The sequence below is a fragment of the Rhineura floridana genome, chromosome 1, assembly GCF_030035675.1.
Source record: "Rhineura floridana isolate rRhiFlo1 chromosome 1, rRhiFlo1.hap2, whole genome shotgun sequence".
Taxonomy (NCBI): Eukaryota; Metazoa; Chordata; class Lepidosauria; order Squamata; family Rhineuridae; genus Rhineura; species Rhineura floridana.
In genome coordinates this window covers 99,699,235-99,711,528 of record NC_084480.1, presented here as the reverse complement: position 1 = coordinate 99,711,528, position 12,294 = coordinate 99,699,235, and positions in this window count along the sequence as shown.

The following is a 12,294-nucleotide window of genomic DNA, read 5'->3' as shown; positions in this document are numbered from 1 at the left end:
AAGGCATCAAGAACACCTTAGCGGGGGCAGTGCAAGAGATCGAGCAAGTGACCCTGCCGCCAAAGTATGAAGAATTCAAAGATGTGTTTGATGAAAAAGAGGCAGAGACTTTACCCCCCCACCGCCCTTACGACTGTGCGATTGACCTAGTGCCAGGAGCCAGCATCCCATCAGGGAGAATCTACTCTCTCACAGAGAATGAGAGGGAGGCCCTGAAGGAATTCCTGGATAAAAACCTGAGGCGAGGATTCATACGCCCCTCACAATCCCCTGCTGGAGCACCACTATTGTTTGTGAAAAAGAAGGGGGGGAACTCAGACCCTGTAACGACTATCGCGCATTGAACCAGATCACCATCCCCAACAGCTACCCGCTGCCCCTGATCTCAGAGTTGCTGGACCGACTGCGCTCTGCAAAAATCTTCACGAAGTTGGATTTGAGAGGAGCGTACAATCTGATCAGGATGAAGCAGGGAGATGAATGGAAAACAGGGTTCTTGACCGCTTACGGACAGTATGAATACCTGGTCATGCCGTTCGGGCTTTGTGGAATCCAGGAATTTTTCAAAAATTCATGAACGACGTGTTTAGAGTCTTGTTGGACACGTATGTAATCTGTTACTTAGATGATATCCTGGTGTTCTCAAAGAACCAGGAAGACCACGACCAGCATGTGAAGACGGTGTTGAAGAGACTGAGAGAAAATCACCTGTATGCTAAATTAGAGAAATGTGGATTTGACCTCAAGTCTCTAGACTTCCTTGGATATCGAATCTCAGCGGAAGGCGTGGAGATGGACCCAGGGAAAGTAAGCTGCATATTGGACTGGGGCCAACCTGTCACCAAAAAGGATGTACAACGGTTTTTGGGGTTTGCCAATTATTACAGAAAGTTCATTCCAGGGTTTTCCAAATTAACAGCTCCTCTGACTGACTGTTTAAGGGGGAAGAAGAAGTTTCAATGGACAGAGAACGCCACCGAGGCCTTTGAGTAGCTGAAGAGAAGGTTTGCTACTGAGCCCATTCTGCGCTTTGCTGATCCGAACCGCCCTTTCGTAGTGGAAGCAGATGCTTCAGATTTTGCCATCGGGGGGGTCCTGCTACAATTACACCAAGAAGGGAAGGAGCTGCACCCCTGTGCGTACTTCTCTCGGAAGTTAAAGCCTGCAGAGAAGAACTACACAGTTTGGGAGAAGGAGCTGCTGGCCATCAAGGACTCTTTTGAAAACTGGAGACAATACCTAGAGGGGACCTCTCATCGAATTGAAGTGTGCTCCGACCACAAGAATCTTGAAAGCCTCCAAACCGCCAGAAAGCTGAACCAGAGACAGATAAGATGGTCCCAGTTCTTCACTAGGTTTAACTTCCAGATTACTTACCATGCCCAAGCCAAAAACCAGAGAGCGGATGCCTTATCCAGACAGCCACAATACAAAGAAAGTGAATCCGAGGACCAGCCTCAGTACGTAATCCCGCCAGAGAAATTAACGTTGGGAGTGTGCCAGCCTTCATGGGAAGAGGAACTCAAAAAGGCACAACAAGAAGATGCAGACATGCTAAAATATCAGCAGGAGACGGGACAAGGTCAAGACTCAGAAGTAACCTTTCACTGGAGAAATGGACTGTTATGGTTCAAAACCACCAGATATGTGCCAGAAGGGGAATTAAGGCTCAGAATCCTATGCCAGTGTCATGATTCCATCACAGCGGGACACTTTGGGATTTACAAGACCATTCAGAATGTGGCCAAGGACTTCTGGTGGCCTAAAATGCGTCAGGATATTGAGAGTTATGTAAAGTCCTGCTCTGTCTGTCTGCGGACAAAAACACAAACAGGGACACCAGCAGGACTGTTACAACCGTTGCCTGTCCCACACGAACCCTGGAAGGACCTCTCCATGGATTTTATAACTGATCTACCCAAGTCCCAAGGAATGACAGCCATCTGTCATACCAAAATGGCACACTTTCTTCCTTGTGCAGGGGCCTTAGAGGCTAAAGAAACGGCCAAGTTATTCATAAAAGAAGTCTACCGGCTGCATGGATTGCCAAACAGCGTAGTCTCAGACCGAGGAACTCAGTTCACAGCCAAATTTTGGAGAGCAATGTGGAAACAGTTGCAGACGGAATTAAAACTCTCCTCCGCCCATCACCCCCAGACAGATGGGCAGACGGAACGCTTGAACGCCGTTTTGGAAAGATATTTACGAAGTTATGTGTCCTATCAACAGACTGACTGGGTATCATATTTGCATTTTGCAGAGTTCGCCTACAACAATTCTCTGCACTCCAGCACTCAACAAACCCCGTTCTTCGCTAATTATGGATTCCATCCTAAAGTCTTTCCAAGCAGCTCAGAAGGAATGCTGGTACCGGCAGCTGAGAACTTCCTTAAAGAATTGCAAGCGGCGCAACAGACACTGAAACAGCTGTTAAACGAAGCCAAAACGGAGTACAAGCGAGTTGCTGACCTGCACAGGAAGGAGGGCCCCCCCTTCAACCGAGAGACCAGGTATGGCTGTCCACCCGCTTCCTCCAGATGCCGGGCAAATGTAGAAAATTACAAGACAAGAGGGTGGGTCCTTTCGAAATAGAAACTCAAATCAATCCCGTGGCGTACCGACTGAAGCTGCCTGACATGTTTAAAATACATCCTGTGTTCCATCGATCCCTCTTAACGAAAGCCGCCCCTCCCAGTGAGTTACGGCCGGAGGAACCTCCCGGAGCTCCACTCCTGGTAAATGAGCAGCTTGAGTTTGAAGTTGAGGAGATCTTAGATTCCAGGATCAGACGCCACAAGCTGCAGTACTTGATTCACTGGAAAGGCTATGGGGTGGCTGACAGATCATGGGAAGATGCAGCTGATGTGCATGCTCCAGAATTGGTAAAACTTTTCCATCAACGTTTTCCCCACCATCCCAAGCCAGACAAGGGGAGGGGGGCACAGCCTGGGAGGGGGGATGGTGTCGGAAGGCAGAGCTGGGGTCCCAATCCCGGGGAGCTGGATCCCGGAGAGTTGGGAGAAGAGTATTCCGATGGATGGCAGAGGGAAGGGGGAGGAACTTCCTCCCTTTGGAGCGAAGACGAAACAGAGGAACTGCCAGTGATAAGGTCGCTTAGCAACGGGGAGCCTGAGCCCTCCCTGGACATTCTCACGCCTCCCCCTCTTTCAGGCTCAGAGCAAGAGGGGGAAGAGGGAGGGCTGCTCACAGCCCAAAAGCGGGGAGAGAAAAGACAGGAGAGAAGGGGGGGAAGGCGGGCAGTACCTGAGGGGCAGTTAAGGAGGAGCGAAAGATTGCGCGCCCGTTTGGCCCCTTCTTAAAGAACAGGCGGGAAGAAGTCCCTTGCTCTGTCAACTTTCTCCCAATGCCGCAGGACCTGTATCCCTGTATTGCTTCATGAGAAAACGCAGTCTTTGTTTGGACATTACCCTAATAAAACATGAATTAACTACAGCCGTTGGTCTGGTTCCTGAGTCACATCCTGGGCCTGACACCCTCTGGACTTTGTTTTTCAGCTTTCTTTTTACCAATCCCCTCATTTTTGTGAAGTTTCCTCTTTTGAAGTCAAATGTGACCGTGTTGGATTTTCTTGGCAATTGGCCATTTACATGTATGTTTAATTTAATAGCACGGTGGTCACTGCTCACAATCGGTTCAACAACACTTACATCTCGCACCAGGTCCCGGTCCCCACTGAAGATTAAGTCCAGGGTTGCCGTCCCTCTGGTCGGTTCCATGACCAACTGGTCTAGGGAATAGTCATTTAGAATATCTAGAAACTTTGCTTCTTTGTCATGACTGGAACACATATGCGGCCAGTCTATGTCCGGGTAGTTGAAGTCACCCATTACTACCACATTTCCTAGTTTGGATGCTTCCTCAATTTCATATCACATCTCAAGGTCTCCCTGAGCATTTTGATCAGGGGGACGATAGATCGTTCCCAGTATTAAGTCCCTCCTGGGGCAATTAAGTCCCTCCTGGGGCAATTGGTGTACAGACATACCAACCTCATACCACTGCAAACCTATTCGGAATCCATACCACAGAGATTCTCCACAATGTACACAGTGTCTCCTATTCAGGTGGTGAGAAGCTGCCAACGGCCTGTCTTCACACTCTCTTAAGAAATCCTCCAGCATAAGAGATCTTCACAGCACAAACGATATGGAAGAACACTGCTGCATGCCTGAGGACACACCCTTATCTCCCTTGGTGAGAGAGGGTTTCCCCTCCAGTCTGCCACATCTGTGTCCTGTGTACCTGCCATCTCAGGTAGTGAGAGAAATGAAACATGCATGGAATGCACACCGCTTTACGGAGCTGTGCAGTCCTACGGAGACACCAGTGAGTGGCAGAATGAACCACAACCCTGTTGCCAAGATGGCAGGGATTTGACTCTGTCTACAGGAAATTCAGAATCTCTTAAGTCTCTTACGAGATCAGAGATCTCTCAAGGGATTGTGCTATTTGCAGCACTTTATGCGGCATATATGGGGAGGAGACAGTTAACTTAGGGTGGCCATGTGTCCTCCTTTAAAGAGAGCAGTGCTCTATTTCTAGGCCTCCCAAGAGGACAGTCCTCTACTTGAAGAAGTCTTATTTTATTTATTATTTGATTTATATCCCACCCTTCCTCCCAGCAAGAGCCTTCTGTTTGAAGGGCTGTGCAGTGCAAAACAAAGAACCATAAGAAGTGAGAGCAGGGGCCTTGGTGTTGCCCTTCAGGAGTTAGCTTCCAAGCAGCAGACTGAACAGGCACACAGGTTACCTGGTCACACATCTCACTGTGATGAAATCTATGTACACTGTAGCAATTATTAATGTGCACTTCTACATATTAATCAGCATATGCATTTCTTATGATTATATATTTCCTCTTTTGTGATAATGCATAAATGGCCACCCTACCTTTGTTCAACTGGAGGAAGAAGAAGCTGAGGCAGAGGAGGAGGATGAACTCAGTTCTTGCTAACCACTTCCTCTCTATTTCTGGGACCAATGGAAGGGGAATCCAAGAGGGCCAAACTGAGAGCCAGGAGAAAGGTGTTGTTTAAGCCTCCCAGCCATGACAGGAGGAGCTGTAGGCCTCTAGGCTGCTAGAGTGGAAGGAACAACATGGAATTAGATCCCTCTTCTAGAATGAGGGGAACTACTGTTCTTCTTTTTCAGGTACAGTAAACTTGTGACCCTCTAAATGTTGTTGGACTTCATCTTCCATCTTCCTTGACCAGTGGCCATGCTGGCTTGGTCTGCTGGAGTTTAACAGCATCTGAAGATCCACACGTTTCCCATTCCTGTTTTCTGAGATTTTCTGAGTTGTTTTCTTAGCCCAGTGGCTCCCAGAATTGACTTGCACCTCTATGGCACAAGAAGGTAGAACTTTACAAAGTGAACAGGGTCTGGAGTAGCTTTGCAAAATGAAAACCACCATGTTTTTTCCTTCACAATATGGAACGATGAGAGATAGGGTGATAAGAATACATATGTGTGTCTTGGAATAAGTTTTATGTTGATGTTACAGTGATTAAATTCATTTTGTTATAGGAGTAATATGCAATATGAAAAATTAACACAGCATGCAAAAAAAAAGAAAAGAAATAAATGTTTTCACCCGTGGTCTAATTTGTTCCAAGGCATGTGAACCTCGGGTTAGTATTTAGCACAGTGTTTAAAGAGATGAATTCTGAGTATCAAAATATATGTCATCAATCAGCAGTTTGTGTTTGACTTTCAGAAACTGTTTTTCTTTCTGTGAGAGGTCTGTCACCTTTATTTGGAATTTTTCCTCTCTCAAAAAAGCAATGTGTATGTTGATTCCCCTCTCTGTCTTTATAAAGCAGTACACTCATTTGAATAATTGTACAGTCATTTAGCTAGCATGCTCTTTTTTTCCAACTTGCCTAACTACAGTGAATGTAGTTTGGTGGCAAAATAGCCTCTTTTATGTAATAGCACTTTTTCCTCCCCCACCCCCTGCTTCCCTTCCTCGTTCCTGCAAAATAAGTGCAACATAATTATTTTACTGTGGAGAAATTAGCTCATTTGCAAATGCCACCTTGTAACACAAAACGAATGGCATTTATTGAAGCACTAATAAAGGCACCATGTTAGAATAATTTTATGCTGACGGGCCCACAATCACTCAATATTTTAAGAGCTGTCATCACACCAGCATGAGCTGCATGCACAAGTACAAATTTATGCTGTGACATCATGGCACTAAGAGTATAATTGGAATAAAATTACAGCGCTTCACTCTGGCATTCAGCAGTGAAGCAGAACACTTTAGATGCCCACCCCAGGCTGATCCTTTGCTATGCCTCTGCGTGCCCACACATTCTGTTAATACATGAAGTATCATGACATGTATTTCTGAAGAGCTCAATGTGTCCTTCAGGTATTTCCAGGCTGAGCCTTCACTAGGTACTCAGTGGCCCATGCTGTTCATGTGCACTACGCTGCACACCAGCAGCAAGCATAAAGAATCACAAATCAGCAAAAAAGCCACCATTCCAACACTTTAGACATGGCTAATTAAGCATGCAATCACTACACAATGGAACAAGACCTGCTGGGAACCCTCTTCTTCTTCTTCTTCTTCTTAATTATTATTATTATTATTATTATTATTCCAGAGGTGCCTTTTGGTTAAATGACAAGTTTTAACAAATGAGCACACATGCATAAGAATGCTGGCTTTAAAAATGCAACATTTTTTACTTTCCTCTCCGTTGCCCTTCTTTGTTATAAATGAACATGAACGTCACCGGGGGGGGGGGGGGAGAGAGAGATACAGGAAAGTTCAGTGAAATTACATGTCATGTTTAGACATCATATTCTTGCAATCTAGCATTGCCTTGCTGGTTTACAAGCCTGCTGTGCATAATCAGATATGCTTTGCAAAGCAGTGAAGGAGGAGAGGAGGAGCCCTGATTTCAATCTGATTTATTAGTGTTGAGATACATGGGTATTGCATCGTGGCTTATGGTCAATAATCACATTTGTGTAACAAACAGTCCCCCCGTCCTATCCTGTCCCATGCTCCCAGTTTTGAACGTCTTGCCATCCTTTTTTGTGCTGAAATAGACTCTTGGAGTATATCCAGTGGGTGTAGGAATGGGAACCTCTCCCAGACTTGGAAGGTTGGCAAACATAGTGAGGTAGATCTTTCACTGTAACTGCCATTTTATATACTCTTGCTTGATCCTCCCACTCCCACTTCATTCTAAACACATATGCTCTTTATTTTTAAATACATATGTTTGCCTATTTACTGTGGAAATAAACAAATTAATTCCTGGCTTAGGTTTAAAATAAAAGAAGAAATCTCAATAGCCCAGAGATGTATTGTTAACCATTATGTGTTGCTTATATCCTGTTTCTTCTGTCAAGTCTGATTAAATTGTCACATTGCTCTTTAAACCTCATATTGAAATCTTGACAATATCTGCTTCAAAATTTGGAGTCATTAAATGAATTGATTCTAAAACTGACTTTAGAGTACTACAATGCAAGCCAGTTGTTCTCCACTGAATCAACATGACATTAGCCAGATCTCTCTCTCCCCCCTCCCCTCAAATAGTAACTTTCTCATATTGTAAAACCGTCATACTAATGGGGTCCATCTTTTTCCCAATGTCCTTGTGACTACCATGTCTGCTTTGTGGCAGATGGATCACTTGATCTGTTAGTATAATCAGAAACCACAATTGTGCCCATAATCACAAGCATCTTTGATGTGGATTATGTGACACTGCAGGTTGCGCTCATGCCCAAAAAGTCAAGTGATGACTTCACCATGATCAGACAGGAGCTGCCACATCCTGGGCAGTTGTGTGTTTTCTGCCTCTACAAAATGAACTGTTGGTTAATTTTGTACCAACGTACACTGGATAAGAATTAAACAAGTGGAGCTAATGGAAGGAATCTGGACATTATGAAAAATATTACAAAGCATGTAGGTCACGACAGCCATCCTATTCAAACTCATTGTGCAAATGGCAGATGATGAATCCTCTAAATTGGGTAGGTATTGTGCATTGATTTGAGCCCTATTCACATATGTATTGTTTCTGTCTTGTTGAATGTGTAGACTGCCTTAGGTTCATTGCTTCACATTACAGAATCATAGATTTGGAAGGTACTCTTGCTGATGCAAGAAATCTACTAGTATAGCATCCCTGATAGGTGGCCATCCATCCCTGCTTCAAAAATCTCTAACAAAGAGAGTACACTACCTTCTGAAGCAATCTGTTTCATTGTAAAACTGCTTATGAATACCATGCAGGAAGTTCTTCCTAATTTGCAATCTAAATCATTTTCTTGTAATTTGAACTCATTTGTTCATGTCTGGAGGAACAGAAAATAAATTTGCTCCATCATATATGTGACAAGACATTCAAATATTTGAAGACAGCTATCATATTGCCTCTTAATTGTCTCTTTTCCAGCATAGTCAAAACCAACTCCTTCAACCTCTCCTCATAGAGTTGGTGTCCAGACCCCTCACCATGTTTGTTACCTTCTTCTGGATATATTCCAGTCTGTTGATAACCTTCTTAATCTGTGGTGACCAGAACTGGACACAGGTTACTTCAGGCGAGGTCTGGCCAAAGCAGAATAGAGTACTAGCGGTACCATTACTTCTTGAAACCTGGACACTATACTTCTCCTGAGGAAACCTACACTTGGATTAAGACTTTTTTGCTGCCACATTGATCTGCTGCCTCCTGATTAGCTTGTGGTCTACTAAAACCCCTAAATCCTTTTCACATGTACTGCTGTCAAACCCTCTGTTTCACCCATTCTGTATTTGTGGATCTAATTATTCCTATCTAAATACAGAATTTTACGTATATCTCTGTTGTAATTCTTTTTGCTGGCTTTGGCCCTGTTCTCCATCCTGTGAAGATCACCTGTTTCTGTCTTCTAAGGCAGCCTTTCCCAACCTTTGGATCACAGATGTTGCTGAACTAAAACTCCTATCAGACCCAGCCAGCATGGCCAATGGTCAGGAATTATGGCAACTATAGTCCAGCAACATCTGGGGATCCAAAGGTTGGGAAAGGCTGTTCTAAGGTATTAGCTATTCTATCCAGTTTGGTAACATCTGCACCTTTGATGGGCATTCCCTCCACTCCTTCATCCAAGTCATTTATAAAGATCTTAAACAACACTAGGTCTGTGTTTTTAATTGTTTTAAATTGTTTAAAATTGTGTTTTAAATTGTTTTTAAAAGATGTGTTTTAAATTTGTATATGTGTTTCTAATGTTTTTAGTTACTGTAAACTGCCCAGAGAACTTTGGCTATGGGGCGGTATATAAATACAATAAATAAATTAATAAATAAATAAAATAGGACTGCATACTGTCTCTCCCCACCCTCTCACTTGTCACTTCTCAGGTTGATGAGAAGCCATTGATTACCACTCTTTTGGAACGGCCCACCAACCAGCAACAAATCTACCTTACAGACACATTCTTTAGGCCACATTTCATCAGCTTGCTAATGCATTCCCCTAATTTGCCAACAAGAATGTCACCTTTCCAAGAAGAAATATGAGATGAGGGAAGGGGTGGAGAAATCAGCAAATAAATAAATAACATTTCTGAAGTCACTAGTTGCCATTTGGAGTGCACCCACTTGGCCACAGCTGTACATGGCAAAATACTGTGATGTGACACCCCATCTTTAAGTATGCTACATGTCGAACTTGACCTTAATCAAGACTTTCCTCTTCTCCCAGACATTTCAGCATGTGTTTTTAAATTGTTCTTTTAAAAAAGTGTTTTTAAATTTGTATATTTGTGTATTTGTTTTTAATGTTTTTACTTGTTGCAAACCGCCCAGAGAGCTTCGGCTATGGGGCGATATACAAATGTAATAATAATAATAATAATAATGATAAGCCGAGTCACATCTTCTGATATGTCAAGGAGTGGTTAACACATATATGTGAATCAGCCCTTAATCCATGCATGTGTCAGTGGGTTTTGTCTTACTCCCTCACACACTTTCCATGAAAACTCTCCATGTACAAGATGAACATTACAACAATGTTCCTAACTGTTAGGGGGTCAGCTTATGCATTACCAAAAACAAAAAAGTCCATCAAAAAAGAGGACACAGCTTTGCATAAAATTTGTGGATGCTAATTTATATGTACAAATGCAAATTAAAAATTACTATAGATTATTTTTAAATAAATATAAATATATTTCATCATGGTGGGGAAGACTGTGACAAGGGTCTGTGTGCCTGCTTAGTCTGCTGTCCAGGTGCTAACTATTGACGGGCAATGCCAAGGCCCCTGGTCTCCCTTGGACTGGACAGACCTTTAAAAAGAAAACTGACCGCTTGGCAGCCCTTGAAACAGTGCAAAACTGGCACTGTTTCAGGTGCCAGATAATACTCGTTCCAAACTTCTAAGAAATCATTCTTGTGGTGTGGCAGCACCTACTCTTTGGAACTCTCTGCCTATTGACATCAAGCAGCTGCCTTCGCTGTATTCTTTTTAGCACCCTCTTAAAACATTTCTGCTTAGGCAAGCTTATCCAGACATGTAAATGTTGATGAGTTTTTAAATCTCTTGAGTTTACTGCTGCTTTATTTGTCTTTTCCATGTTTTTAATTACTTGTTTTTAACTGTTTTTTATTGAAAATTTTAATGTTTCTTGTAAACCACTTAAAAGTTTTCTTACAATCAAGCGGTAGATAAATTGTAAGGGGACTTCAACAATGGAACCAAGTACCCTAGAGTGACGGTTGGTTCTCCCTTGTTGGAGATCTTTATGCAAAGATTGGACATTCATGTTTTGGGAATGCTCTAGCTCTGGATTCCCTGTATTGAGCTGGGGATTGGATAAGATCGCCTACAAGACCTCCTTCATGTCTATGATTTTATCATGGTATGTTCTTTCTAATTCACAGCAGATTTCAGGTGTGATATCAGAAGGGGATAATAGTTATTGTTGTTATTAATTAATGGAGTGCCCACATTTGGAATACTGCATAGAGTTCTGGTTGCCCCATTTTCAGAAAAAGGGCAACTAACATGCTCAAGGGATTAGGAAAGTGGCTTTGGGGGCTTTTTCATTTAAAGTTGACTAAGGAAGGATATGAAAGGAGACATTTGGTGCAGAGAAAGTAGACAGTGAGAAGTTTTTCTCCATCACTCATAATATTAGAACTCAGGGTCACAAAATAAAGCTAACTGGCAACTTGGCAGGAGATTCCGGACAGATAAGAAGAAGCCACACGTCACAATGCGTTATTCATGGAATGCACTGCCTTAAAAGGGATTAAATAAATTCCTAAATCTATTCCTGGGCATTAGCCATAATGTTAAACCTCTATGTTTAGAGATAGCATGCTACTAATTGCTAGGGAGAAACAAACAGCAGAGGGCTATTGCTGCCATGCCCTCCATGCCTGTGGATTTCGCAGGAGCTTCTAGTTGGTCACTGCGTGAAACAGGATGCTGGACTAAAGATAGATCTTTGAAAGTTTCAAGCAGGTCTTTCGCTATTTTCATATGGTGCCTTGTACAGATTTAATTCCTGACTGTGATTGGCCTAGGGACCCCATGTTTTTTAATCCAGCCCTGTGACTACCCTAATCATCTCCTGAAGTGTTCAATCTGCCTAAAAATAAATAATAATAAAAAAATACATAGACATCAACTAGAGGTTTTTTGTTTTTTAAAATCAGTACTGGAGTATTGCAAGACCTAAAACATACTCTGCTGCAACATGCTGACCATCTGTTGATAATGAACATTGTTCCCTGTGTTGATATTCATATATAGAATATAACAAACCAGTTGTTTACAGTTGGGGTTTATGAGTATAGAATAAGCTGAGACCAATTTGGAATGTTTTTATTCAAGGGTAAAGAAACTATGTTGGTCTCTGTGGTTTAATGTTCTGTAGCTGTTAACAAATTGCTTCAGTGAGATCTGTTTTCATACATTTGCCTATTATTTGTAGGGCACAGTTTTTTTTCTTCAAAAAACCCTACATAGCTCTGTAATTCAGTGTGTTTTCCAGCATGAGGCTGTACAAATGAACCTTGATTGATTTGAGTGTACAGGTGCATTTTTACTCTCTGAGAATGCAAAAAAAAAAAAAAAAGCAAAGGAGAAAAGCTTGATTTTAAACTTGAAAGCCTGATGGTTGTAAGGCTATAATGTGATCTAGGTCTGTCTGTGATTAAAAGAAATAAATGAAAACCTCTTAACAATGTTTGAAAAGCAGTGGCTCATCATGCATAGTTGTCCTTTCCACCACATA